Consider the following 13328-nt stretch of genomic DNA (forward strand, 5'->3'; position numbering starts at 1 on the left):
AATGGGAATTGCATTCTGCATATATAGCATCATTATTAAAACTCATTCTACCTAATAGAGAAATTCAGTTCTGGTTTAATAATTCATTTTTATCCTGGGCTTAGAGCCATGCAGGTGACTGAGATCATTCTTTAGACCAACACACCTTGTGCCTTCAAACTGAAAGGGTGAAAGCACTGAAAAAAAAGGAGGAGAAAATAAATAAATAAATGCACCGTTAGCTGCTCCACAGAAGGGATGCAGATTAATGGGACATGCATTGGCTCAAAAGCAAAAACCATCCACCTTTCATTCTTCCCTAAGGAATATAGCAGTGAACACTGCGGTGGGATCTACCCACAGCTTTCTGAAGGGTAACAAACTACCCTGGGATCTCAGAAGCTTGAGGCAAGCAAAGAAAAGCCTTCTGTTTCAGAGAGGGTAATTGTCAAGAAAGAGCTGAGGGTATTTTCTATGAGCCACTGCCTACCAGGGGCTTCCTCAAGTGCAGCTGAACTTTAACTTTTCAAAAGGTGAGTCAGATTATCCTCACAGCAAGCAAACTTGCTCTGATGAGAAGCCAAGGCTAGAAAAACTCTGATATGTACAAAAGACCAACTCAGCTTGTTTTGTACCTTTTTTTTTCCTTTGGGCTTGAACCTGCTGCTGGAGTAAATAAAAGGAAAACTGGCTGAAGCTTTTTTACCACTCTTTTATTACAGTTAAAAGAGACAGGGAGACAATTAAATCTAACCTTCAGGGATTAAAATTTTTGCTTTAGTCCAAATTGCTAATACATAGTCTCAAACTGACCCTATTATAATTTGGTAGAAAAAGTGGGATAAGCAAAAAAGTTTCTGCATGATGCAATCTTTACAAAACAGCTGATGTAACAGCATCAGGCTCAAATAGCAAGTTGCCAGCAAGTCTTTGCTGATAAGACTCACCATATTATTAAAATGACTGAATATTAGCACTACTTGACATCACCTGAAAAATTACATAAGTAGACTTACTGAAACACAGTTGCCAAAGCAGACACCTTTTGACATTATTTGACATTACTTGACTTTGTCCTCTCTAGAGCTGATCAAAGAAGTAGTAGAGGATCACTGAGATTTCCAAATACAGCCATTTCTCCCCACAAAACCTGATCTCATGCCACCATACAACCCTTAAATATTGCACTCTATAATAATTTTTTTAGAATGTAGCATAGTTTCAGAGGAATGGCAAGAGAGCTCATGTTCACTATCAGAAGCTGGAACAGAGAGACAGTCACATTTTTCGCACCCACCACAAAGGAAGGCTAGCCAGCTCACAATTCAATGAAACACAACAAAAGAGAGAAAAACAGAGAGACACACACACTTAGGAAATATAAAATTAGATCCCCAAAAAACACTACCAGTGACTCTGGTAAGAGCCCTACAGCTGAACTCTTGCAAAAAGTACTAGTGCATGATGAATGGAGCTAAAACCCACACAAATAATAGTTTGATCTACTTGTGGATTGTCTCAAATACGTTATCTAGATGTGACTGAATCTTTTAGCTGCCAAGAGCACAGGCTTTTATCTTATTGAGAAACCTTTAACAATAGGAATAAGATTTGCACTAAGTGGTCACCACCTTGGTGTTAGCTGTGCATAGGAGGCAATTTATTTCTGTGACAGTACTGCAATCCAGTCATTAGATCATTTTTCTTGTCTAAAGGTGGCTTAGCAGCATGATCTTGAATTTCATTGGATAGAGCTGACAGGAAAATAACTCATCTGCATATCTCCAGTAGGGAGGATCAGCATAAAGCATCAGAACTCTTTGGGAGACACTGGTGCAGAAGGATAAATGAAATTAAATGAAACCTGCATCTACTTTGATGACAGTGTTATTTATCTCTATTGTGACACTGGGCTACTGCTGTTCACAACTCGCCTTTCAGTCAGAGAGGATATTCAATAAAGTTGCCCTGGTAAAGAACACAGAAGCTGTCTGCTTAAGCCACAGTGCATCACTTCCCTTCAAAACAGCCCAAATGAAAAGTTTAACAAAACAAAAGGATTACTTTTAAGCTGACGCCAAAGAATAAAACTTGTTATATCCTGTTCACAGCCTGGCAAGCTTTACAGCCCCATGCTGCATTATTGCCCTTTGAACTATTTTACTATCTGTATCTCTGAAAATCTTAGGTCTTCAAAGAAACAGACCGGACAAAGTGAAACATTACACAGTTAGGAAAGCAGACCAGCTACATGTTATATATTTAAACGTGTGTTAGGTATTATTGGCATACTACTTAAACAGAAACTGATGAAAACGCAAGCATTCTGAGGCTGTTTCCTTAACTGCGAATGTAACACCATGAGAGCAGGTAACAACAGGTAACAACATCAATGCACTTTCCACCATAACCTATGCCCCAGCAGACCACAGGTCAGGTTACTTCTCAATACTTCACCATGTCTGAATTAATTCTGGAAAAATTCATCAACAAAACTCAGTGAAATGAAGTGCCAGCTTGTACTTACATGCCAAAAGTATGTGAATCTACTCATTGTGACTGTTGACTCAGTGTGTAAAAGCCTGAGTCATCCATTCCCCTGGTGATCCCACCACTGCTGAGCCTATCAGCATACAATGAATGTTTAAGGAAGAACTGCATTAGGAGTAAGTTATACTTTAATATCAACAAAGAAAAAAGTTAAGATAGCAGGAAGAAACAAATCCTTTACTGATATTTCACTGTTCTCTGTGCTGCACTGACATGATGGCTGTGCTCTTTGTCCTTTTGTGTGTGTGCCCATGTAAAGAAGTGAAAGACTGGTTACTGTTTCCTCATGGGATCTTGGGGGATTTTTTGAAAATGTTACTTCTAGAGGAAGAGAGTACAAAGAGAAAAACTAAAAAACTCAATTACTATATAACAATAAGAAGATAGGAAACAAACAAAAAAAACAGCCGATCGAACCCCAAAATAGAAATAGTCTGGAGATTCGTCATCTACCTTCCCTGAAACTGTAACACTTCTGCCCAGGCACTCAGTACTCTCTGCTCCAAGCACAAAGCCCACTAGAGCCAAAAGAAATTAATCTGGTAGAGAAATAGGGAGCTGCAGCATCTCCCAGAACTGAAAAAGATCCAGTAGCTAGAACAAACCACATGGGCAGTGGGAATGAAAGACATCCCCAGCTCAGAGTTCACAGAGTTGTTTGGGAAATGAGCCAAGGAGGAGACCAAAAATTGGGAAATAGCATTGAAATGGAATTGCTGTTTTTTCTAGTGAGAAAAAATACAGTATATTGTCTTCTCATACTCTGGATTCACACAATGCATGTATTAGCCTACATGACAGTTTCCAAGGTAGCTCTTTCTTTAACCAGTAACAGAAACATCATTTCCCACAGCTTCATTCCTTCCCATATTCCAAACCAAAACATATTCCAAGGGGCTGGCTAGGAACAGGAATTAACAACATAGCCCTGTTATCTCCAGGGCACGCTATTTCGTACGCTATCAAAACAACAGAAAATTAGTAGTGTCTGCAGACCAGGGGCATGGGAAAAGCCTGTGTCTCACATGCACATATATAGGTGAACATAATGTTCAAATTTTTATTCATTTCATTGACAGCAGCATTATTATCCCAAAGCAACTTAGTTTATAAATAATAATGTACAGTCTGTCTTGATAAACGGATTAAGTAAGGTGTAGCTACTCCTCAGTGGGCAAAAGGACATGTTAAATGAGGGAACACCACACTCAGACCTGTGCTACCAGCAGAGCACTGAACAGGACACAGCTTGCTTTCCTCCACCCTGGGGGGAGGGGGGGGTTGGGAAGGGTAGGGAGGTGTAAGAGAAGAAAGTGCACACCACCACTGCTTCTGCCTTTGCTGAAAAGGAATACCTTGATTCAGCAACATGCAAAATCTTACGAATAATCCAATTTTGGAACATACAGGAAAGCTTTGGCCGTACTTTTGAATTAAGAGTGCAAATGCAACTGCGAGAGGGCTGAGAACTGAACAGCAGTGTGTTCTCTGCATGGCAAAACATGCCTGAAAGCAACCGAGATGAACATTTGAGGATGGGCATTAGCACAGAATGGTGTTAATAAGCACACCTGCTATTGCTCCATATTCACGGTGTCCTGCAGTGGTAGGGAGGAGAAGAGAAATCCAACAGGCAGGAATTGTGCAGCAAGATTCCTTTATTTAATTGTTTTACAAACTCTTTTATAGACTTTTTTCTTCATAGTCTAATTGGTCAAAGGATCAGCCACCCCATAGGGTGATTGGCTAAAATCCTAAAACCTCCATTGTCAAAATATCTTCCTACTGTACCATAAACAAAGCTTTGCAAGGTTGCAGATGTTCATAGTTTATAGAACTCTACTATTATCTTCCGTGAGAGAGAAAAATATCTCACGGGACTGGAAAGAAGCAAGAGAAATTTTTGCTAGCTGCATATTTGTATCCACACTCCATAATAAATCTCATTAATTGGTTTATTATAAATACTTCTGGGGTGTCCCATTCCCATGCCAGCAGGAATGCTTCAGTTTGCTGATGGGGACAGAAAGGGACAGAAAGAACAGAGAAGTTTCTCCCAAATTTGCAATGTGGACTCCCAGAACAATTCACCATGCAACACTAAATGTCAAAGGGTGAGGCCACAAAAATTGTAATGTCCATGTTATCACAAAATGAGGGCACAGCTACGTAGCCATGCAAGAGCTATGCATTAGAAGGGACACTCTTTAATATTGTAGTGGCCAAAATAGACGTTCAGATTCAGGTGAACTCTACAATGAAAAGAAATGCTATGGAACAGAAGAATACATTTGGAGCACATATACAAATAAGTAAAGATCCACTGATTTTTACCTAAGAAGTTATTCAAGATCGCTGTTCCTGTCTCTGGGGATGAGACGCTTCTATAAAAATAATGTATCTGTTCTCTGGAACATACAGCTGGTTGCTAAAGTAACCTAGTTATATTTTCAAGGAAATGCACGTACATAAAACAATTAGTACCCTTCAGGGACATCTGCAATAAATAGCAGGAAGAAAATTTCTACCAACAATCCAAGGAGAAAGATGACAGGGAAGTCTTACCAAATGAAGCATGAAAAAGGCTATCTTCTATGGCATTTCTGCAAGTACAGGTTTTGGGGGAATAAACCCCCACAAACACCAAACAATACTAGCAGTACTAACTGTAAATAATATATCAATATGCTGCCCAGAAAAACATCAGTCATTACCCACTTAATTTGCAGCTAAAAGAACATGATTATTTATGAGTCATTGAAATAAGATACACATAAATGATGCTGGGGGGAAATGCTGTATGCTGATGGAGGGTAGGGATAAGTGATCGTGGCCACGAGTTGAGATGCCAGCTGCACTCATCATCTTATTTGCAGATGAAGTGATAAATCTGGTTAGAATCACCACCATGACAATCAGAAGTGATCTCTTTCAGAGTAAGGCCTGTGTGAGTGTGGGGGGTGTAGCTGCAAAGGAGCTTTGATCCCAGCTCAGGTGATGGAGTGTGAATGCCAGAGTGGCTCCTGGATGGTCAGAAGGAAGGTCAGGGAAGTTTCCTTAGCAATGCCATTTCCTTAGCATTGCCATTGCCAGTATTTTCTGAGCAGGGGTTTCAATTCTTCTGACATGCTAGAACAGGCCTATTTCCTCTTACAGCTCTGCTATTTAGCCTGGACAGCCCCAGATACTTAGGGGTTTAAGTATGATAGATGCAAGAGGCTCAGGAAACAGGCTGACTGGATCAACACACAGCTCATAGGCATCAAATCTGCACTGCAGGAGCGAATGCACGGTTACACGTGTTAAGTACCCATCCAGAGCTATTTGCATTTGTTGTGCATTGATCTGCCACTACCATCAGACAATCTGTTCCAGCACATTCACACTCCTGCTCCAGCTTTATTTACAGTTGTGGAGAACTGAGTTCCATAATCTCTGTGCTGTACACTTCAGCTACACAGCAGCAACAAGAAGAGAACTTCCAGCTTGGCTTAGAAAAGCTGTTTCCTTAAGTAATGAAACAAACTGCTCTTGATCAAGATTTTAAAACTCTTTTAATTTTTGGAAATGTGCCTGAGAATATGTATCTGTTATCTCTTTCAAGTAATTACAAAAATAGAATTTTTCCCAAAAAGACTGCATTTCCTTACTGAGCACACTGTGACTCTAACAGAACAGAAAACTCTCTGGAGATGCTGCAGTATTCTTGTGATAGAAAAGCAGATCTCTTGCTGCTTGCTTTAGATTCTCAACTATCCTCTTTACCTTCTGTTCAAAACTATTCTACTCATGGCACCACCACTTAATGATATTTAGACTCTGACCTTCAGTTTTCCAGTGAGAGAGATGAGAAAGAAGGGAGGGGGGGCAGGGGGGAAAAGGGCTTGAAGCCTTACAAAAACTTGCTACACATTATTACATTCCAAAATATTATCATATCAAAATCAATTTTGATACTGCTATTCCAAGGCTGAAATTTATTTTGGTGTTGTTGCTATTTCAGAATACCACAAAAGGGCTTAAATCTCATGGAAACAGAGCTAAATGCCATTTCCTCTTTCACCTTTTCCTAGTACTGTCATATCAAGTATCTAATGAAGAAGTAATCTTGCTGTAATTTCTTCCACAAATTTATCACTACCCAAAAAAATAGAGCAGTTACTAGTTTAAGTACCAGATGAAGAATCAGAAGAGCTGCAAATAGTAAGCAGACTTCCATTTTTCTTTGAACTATGACCTTCTTTATACCATAAGCTCACAGAAAACAACTAGAACCTATAACAATTTCTTTCAGATTTTATAAATAAAATATATTCTGCTGATTCCTAATATTTTCCATCTCTTTGGAAATAAAATACATGTAAAAAATACACCAGCAATACCACAAGAAGATGAAAAAAACCAAAAGTGCCAAGTCTAAAAGTTTTCAGTCTGCCACATCTGTTTTTATTACAACAGCATGCATTGCTTCCTTTGACATGAGCATTTATTTACTGCTGTACAAGTTGTCAAGTGCAGCATTACATGGTTTGATCCTCAGTGTGCAGTATTACTTTACAACACTGTAGAGACAGGATTTTTCTCTTATGTAAAGAAAATTCAGCTGTTGCTTAGCCTGGCTCCAAATCCATGCCCCCATACACATCTTCACAAGATACTTTCAGGCTTGGCGAGGAAAAAAGCTCCCCTTTCAAAACAAAAGCAGACAGTCAAGCAACACAGGCCAGCAACTACAGCAGACAAGAAGGTTCAGCAAGAGCTCTAGACAACCTGAAAGCTTTTAGGATACTTCTTTGCTGCATGACAGCTGCTCTGGCTTCTGGGTGGAAGTCCAGCTACAGGAGCCCAGCCCTCATGAGGGAGTGATCCACCTGGAGCTGGGACAAGATGTCACCCAAACCAGCTGATGTTAACATTGACTTGAGTACACCTAAGAAATGCTGCAGCTTTAGAGGCTGCGTTAAGGATTTTTTGTAAAGTTCTCTGGAGCCAGCTTTGTAATTAATTGTAAGCTAATTGATGTGTGGGCACAGCTCTGATGCCCATGAGATTCTGCTGGTGAATAAAACTATTAATTCCTTCATTAAGTAAAAATGTTACGTAGTAAAGGTAATCAAATCAAGATGCCAGGACAAGAGATGCAGTAGGGACCTGTATTAACAACAGTAAGTCACAAAAGAAAAGATAGGCAATAATAAAAGCAAAGCTATAGGTCTACTGTGTTACTAAACAGCCTTAAGATTCATCTGTATGGGAAGAACTGTGTTCCTTCCTTTCATTGTGCCAAGAAAGGGGACAAGAAATGATGTAGTTTTAACTTCACAAATATTAAAAAAAAAAAAAAAAAACCAAAACAAAATAATTTTAAAACCCCACCAAAACCACCTCCTCAATATACTCTAAGGGAAGACAGCAGGAATGTTTGAGCCCTTTAGTACTCTACATGTGTAGTGCTGAAAAGAGGTAAAATATGGCCTTTAAAAAAAAAGTAGGCAGTGTATGATTTTTCTTTTTTTAACCCCCCACTCTGCTGGGATCCTAAATGACAGGCTGGTTCACAACTGGTTCTCACTGCATAGGGTCTGATGTTGAAAACGACTAGTGAGACAGGCTAAAAAGATGGTCCTTACAGAAAACACAATTCAAAGCACTGACTAATCCCTCCAATATGCCAGAGGTGACCTTTTAGCAAAACAAAACCTACACTCTGACATGTTTCAAAGGAAAGCAGACTAAAATGTACTTCAAAGACAAGGCAAAAAAGAGCAAGACACACTTTTAATCAAAGTAGAAAATAGATTTCTGCAATCCAGAACAATCACTTTTAGCCCAGTAATGATTAAATTTCCTGGTAGGAAAATGCTTGATAAATTTTAAATAATCTGCATTCAAGCTGCAATTGAAAGGAAAAGATGTTATAACATAAGAAAGCTTTGTTTGAAAAGGTGGCAGTTCTGGATTAATACCTAAATTAGAGGTCCAAGTAAGAGACAATGCTTAACTCCTGAGCAGTGGTAGGGAGGAGAACAGGCAGGAATTGTGCAGCAAGATTCCTTTATTTAATTATTTCACAACTCTTTTATAGACTTTTTTCTTCATAGTCTAATTGGTTAAAGGATCAGCCACCCCATGGGGTGATTGCCTAAAATCCTAAAACATCCATTGTCAAAATATTTTCCTACTGTACCATAAACAAAGCTTTGCAAGGTCGCAGGTGTTCATAGCTTATAGAACTCTACAAATATCTTCTGTGAGAGAGAAAAATATCTCACGGGACTGGAAAGAAGCAAGAGAAATTCTTGCTAGCAGTATATCGTATCCACACCTGAGAGGATTTCGAAGCAGTCATTCTGGCCAATAAATTATGATTGCTTTAATAGCATGGGACCTGCACGAGATAACAAAGTAAAGGAATTTTAAAAAAACATATATTTGTATTTTTTCACATAAATGACAGAGTCCAGAAATAATAAAAGCGCACAGGTCAAGGGTCATGTCAGAGGACGAGCTTCAAGGAATCCATCTCCCATGAGGATCCTGCATTTGTTTACTTGAGCATTCTGAAGGAATAACCGTTACTCCTAAAGTTCTCCAAAAAATGTATCTCAGCCATGAGAAACCTGGTGGTACAGACAAACAGCCTTCTAAAAAGTACAGGGTGAAATACACCATAGTGACTGTAGCTGTTGTGATCACCTAGATGTTATTTTAAAGTAACAATTTTAAAGCAGCACATACATTTCTGTTTGCAGTTTCTTCAAAATCAACACCAAGCTCATTTCCCCTCCAAGATACTGGCTCATAATTATTACTCTAAACTTCCAACTCTGCAGTTTGTATTTTGAGGAAGATTTTAAAGGGGAGACATTAATGATTTCTACAAAGGAGTAAGGCCCAAGCCAGAAAATTTGATCCTTATACTATAAATATATACTCTCATTTCCAGCAGAAGTTTCTTCAAGGGTGAAAAATGGCTATTTACACACAACAATAATATGTTTTAAACTGCCTTGATTTTGATGTGCTGACACATGTAAAGACATAGCTGACTTCTTCACAGAGATATAATTTTAAATTATTTCCACTCTTTGTATAAGGAAATATTAGTTAAGGATTAAAAGGAAACCAAAAAAAAAAAAAAAGGAAAAAAGAAAAAAAGTCTTTTCTATGTCTCTGTAGAGAGACTCCCTGGCAGATTTGAGATTTAAATCCAGAATTACCTAGGTATTGCAGCTCTTCATCTCAAAGTTGAAAACAGTGCTAGCCCACTTCAGTTTTTAAAGCAGTTCATTTACAATCCTACAGCCAACAATCCTCAGCTTCTCAGGTGTGAAGAATTCTCATCTTCAAGGAACACTAAGACCAAATTCTTCTTAACCCATCGTAATGAAATTCTACACTCTTTCAATCTCTCAGAAATCAATCTTAAAAGAAATAGGATTCCAGATTGAAGCTTTAGCTTGTTTTGAACATTGGCACAAGATTGAAGTAAATTTTAAAAATGCTTCTTTATTACTTATCAGTTTTATATTCCACATAACAGGCAAAAACCATTCTAAAAAAAACAGTAGACCATAATAATTAAAGTGTCCATAACTGGACTGGAAAATTTATTAGCCACAGAGTGTTGGGGTAAAACAATGAAGAAAAGCATTCTTAAGCTTTTTGTTTGTTTTCAGTAAAGCACCTCAGGTCAGTCTGCCAGTCATGCTGCATTTAGTGTTGTGTGGGATTTTGTGCTGCTACATTTAGGAGAATTCCAATTTTCTCAGGCCCTGCAGGAGAACCTCATTTTTGTGTCAAATCTCACCGCAGGACATGCACTTCAGAGTTTCCAAAAATAAGTACATCTGTAACTAATGTGTTCAAAAGTGGAGGATGACTTTAGTCTTCTATTAATTAGATGTTTTTCTATTTATGTAACTGCTGTTTCCACATATAAGGATTAAAAACAAGTCCATTGGGAAATGTTTTATGACATGAAAGTATTACTGCAATTATTTCTACAGGCATATTCAGAGATGTATTTAACAAGTGCCATTGAAACATGTTCAGCTAACGCAGCAAAGTACCATTAGAGTCAAAAAAGTCAAGAGCTATCAGGTTTTGAGTTATTAAAAATGTTTTCAGTTAATATATTATTGGCCTAACAACACACAGTTCCTTCATTTTTTGTTTAGTCATTAACATTCTGCATAAGAAGCACCAACTCTTTGACTACTGTAACCTGTAAATAATTTGCTTGCTTTTTGTCTTCCAAATAATCTCTACCCTTTTGGAATTATGAGGTGACTTTACCTTCACAGAGAAAGATACACAAGGAAAGAGATGGGCGGAATTCTCCAGGCAATTTTTCATGAAGTGTTCTAGAGTCTGGGCTAAAGCTTAGAAATGACCAAGTGCAAAAAGTGACAGTAAAAAAGTTGAACATAAACTCACAACAATCCAGAGATATTCACGAGTGGGTTTTAAACCAAATACTCTGTGCCTCCACACACCTGCTACCTGGCTTTGGGGGTATTTTAAGTCCCCAGGCATTTAAGCTTTGAACTGTAAGAGGTCCCTACACACCTGCAGGTTGGCTCCTGGGCACATCCCGACTGTCTCAGCCCTGATGACACGGAGCAGCTCCAAGCCCACCTCTGGCCCTGTCAGGATTTGAAAACCACACACCTCTCCTGACAGGCTTGGGCTGGCAGGCAGTGGCAGGGCACAGCTGCTCGTCCGCATTCTGCAGAAACATCACTGCTGATTTCCTTCACAACACACCCGGCGGGGTGGCTGAAGGAGAAATGGTGCCAGTGCCTCTCTTGATTCAATTGAGCACTGGACCAGAAAGAAGTCACACACGGGGCAGATCCACAGGTTTAGCATTCTGCCCACCTCTAATGTAGCAGCTGCAAACCACAAAAAGCTGCAAACAACTACACAAGAGAGAGGAAGACTTCAGAGTTCTGCTTGTATCCACTCAAAGCTGTCTCACCTTGACTGTAAAGTAAGGAATATTTTGCTGGCAGCAGGCATAGAGGGCACAAAAGATAAGTGTAATTTGGTATTTTACATATATTATTTTACATTCCAGTACCACTGAACTCAGGTCGCTGTCCATCATCACTCCAGAACTGAGGTCCACCCCCCTGGAAAAAGGGCACTAATCACTTAAAAGTCATCCTCAGCTTATTTTGTCTTTGACCCAAATTCTTTTATTCACGGAGAAAGGGCTAAGAGTCTCAACTCAGGGTAAAAGTCCATTTCAATTTTATTCCTGACCAACACCACTGCTGGAAATACATGTTTACTAAACATGTTTTACTTCAAGCTTTCATTTTGCAAGCATTCCCACTAATAAATCTTCCTTGAGAGAATATACAGAAAAAAACCCCAACATGTATACAGAAATTCATAAAAATGAGCATCAATAACATCCAAGCCAAAAGCATTCACAAAACTAATTTAACAGTAGCTCACCCTGCCCTGTCCTGACTCTTTGCCCAAAAAGCAAGGCAATTCAGGCTGATCTGAAATCCTTTATGGTGTCTTCAGTGTGCCCTACATAAGGGCTTAATAACAATGCAAGGGTGGAATTTCCCTAGAACTGCCTGAGTCCACACAGATGGCAATAATTCTAAATAGTCTGATTTCAACATAACTATAAGTGATTATTCAGAGATCCTGAAGAATTTTTAGATCACAAGTAAGGTATCAACCACAGTAAGGATCAACAGATACCTTACTGTCCATATACAGTACAGAACATTAGAGGAGTCCATGTCAAACCAATCTCTACCAGCTCTAAGCAGCCTCAAAACTCTTACTGTAAAGTTACTTGACAAATCCCTGGCACAGAGATCTTAGAATCAGCCCTAAGCTTAACAATTCCAACCCCCCTGCCCAAGCAGGGTCAGCCACAGCAGGCTGCATCCACTTGGGTGTTCACCATATCCAAGGACAGAGGCTTCACAACCTCCTGAGGTCATCTGTGCTAGTGCTTGACCACCCTCACGGTAAAAAAAGCATCCCAACTATCCCTGTCCAGTAATTCCAAAATAAAATTTATTTCTCGTTTCTGCCTAGAAAAAATCCCAGGACTGTAAGGGACATTAGGCAGCAGCAGACAAAAGTAAGATGTCAGCCACTGAAGCACACAACCAGGAATACTAAAAATGGTTCTTCAGCAAACTTGGTGGTACACACAATATATTTTTTAAGTAGATACGAAGTTTAAAATTTTAATGCTACCACACTTTGCAGTTTGATGAAAAAAAAAAGCACTGTTTCTAGAAACAGTGTAGTTTTAAAGGATTTATGAAGCTGTGGAGAAGACCAGCATCTATTGCTGAAAACATCGTGCAGACACTGTATGCCTTCTGATCTTCCGTGACAACAGCATAGTTAAGGAGCTTAAAAAAAAATCTATTGCATTCCAAATTGTTAAAATGTCAGCTTTCTGGGAGGTAGGGAAAGGTTGGAAGAAGGCAGCAGGGCCAGGACTGGCATCCAAATCTCTGTTGTAGGTAAGGAAGTCTTATAGAGCTTTCTATAGCAACAAAGGGATAGCTCACTCTTATTTGGCTTGTTGCTCTCTGCGTACAAATGTCTGCAATAGAAAACATTCTCGGTAAGGACCTAAGTAGTCCTCTTCATTCAGACAAGTTTGCTGGACCCACAGAGAAATCAGTCATAGATTTATTATGTACCAGGTAAGCACAAAGCCATCCAGCCACTTAGGGGCTGTCCCTGTGGATGCGTGGTGATCCAACAGGACAGTGCGCTCAGGGCCAGTCTCACTGGGGAGATGC

At 39.3% G+C, this 13328-nt stretch overlaps 1 protein-coding gene across 10 annotated transcripts in view; it reads right to left on the reverse strand.

Moving 5' to 3' along the window:
* The window catches only part of INPP4B (inositol polyphosphate-4-phosphatase type II B), a 312737-nt gene that overhangs the window by 175577 nt on the left and 123832 nt on the right, over positions 1-13328 (reverse strand). The gene's annotated exons all lie outside the window — the stretch shown is intronic.

Source organism: Corvus cornix, chromosome 4 (genome assembly GCF_000738735.6).
Source record: "Corvus cornix cornix isolate S_Up_H32 chromosome 4, ASM73873v5, whole genome shotgun sequence".
Lineage (NCBI taxonomy): Eukaryota > Metazoa > Chordata > Aves > Passeriformes > Corvidae > Corvus > Corvus cornix.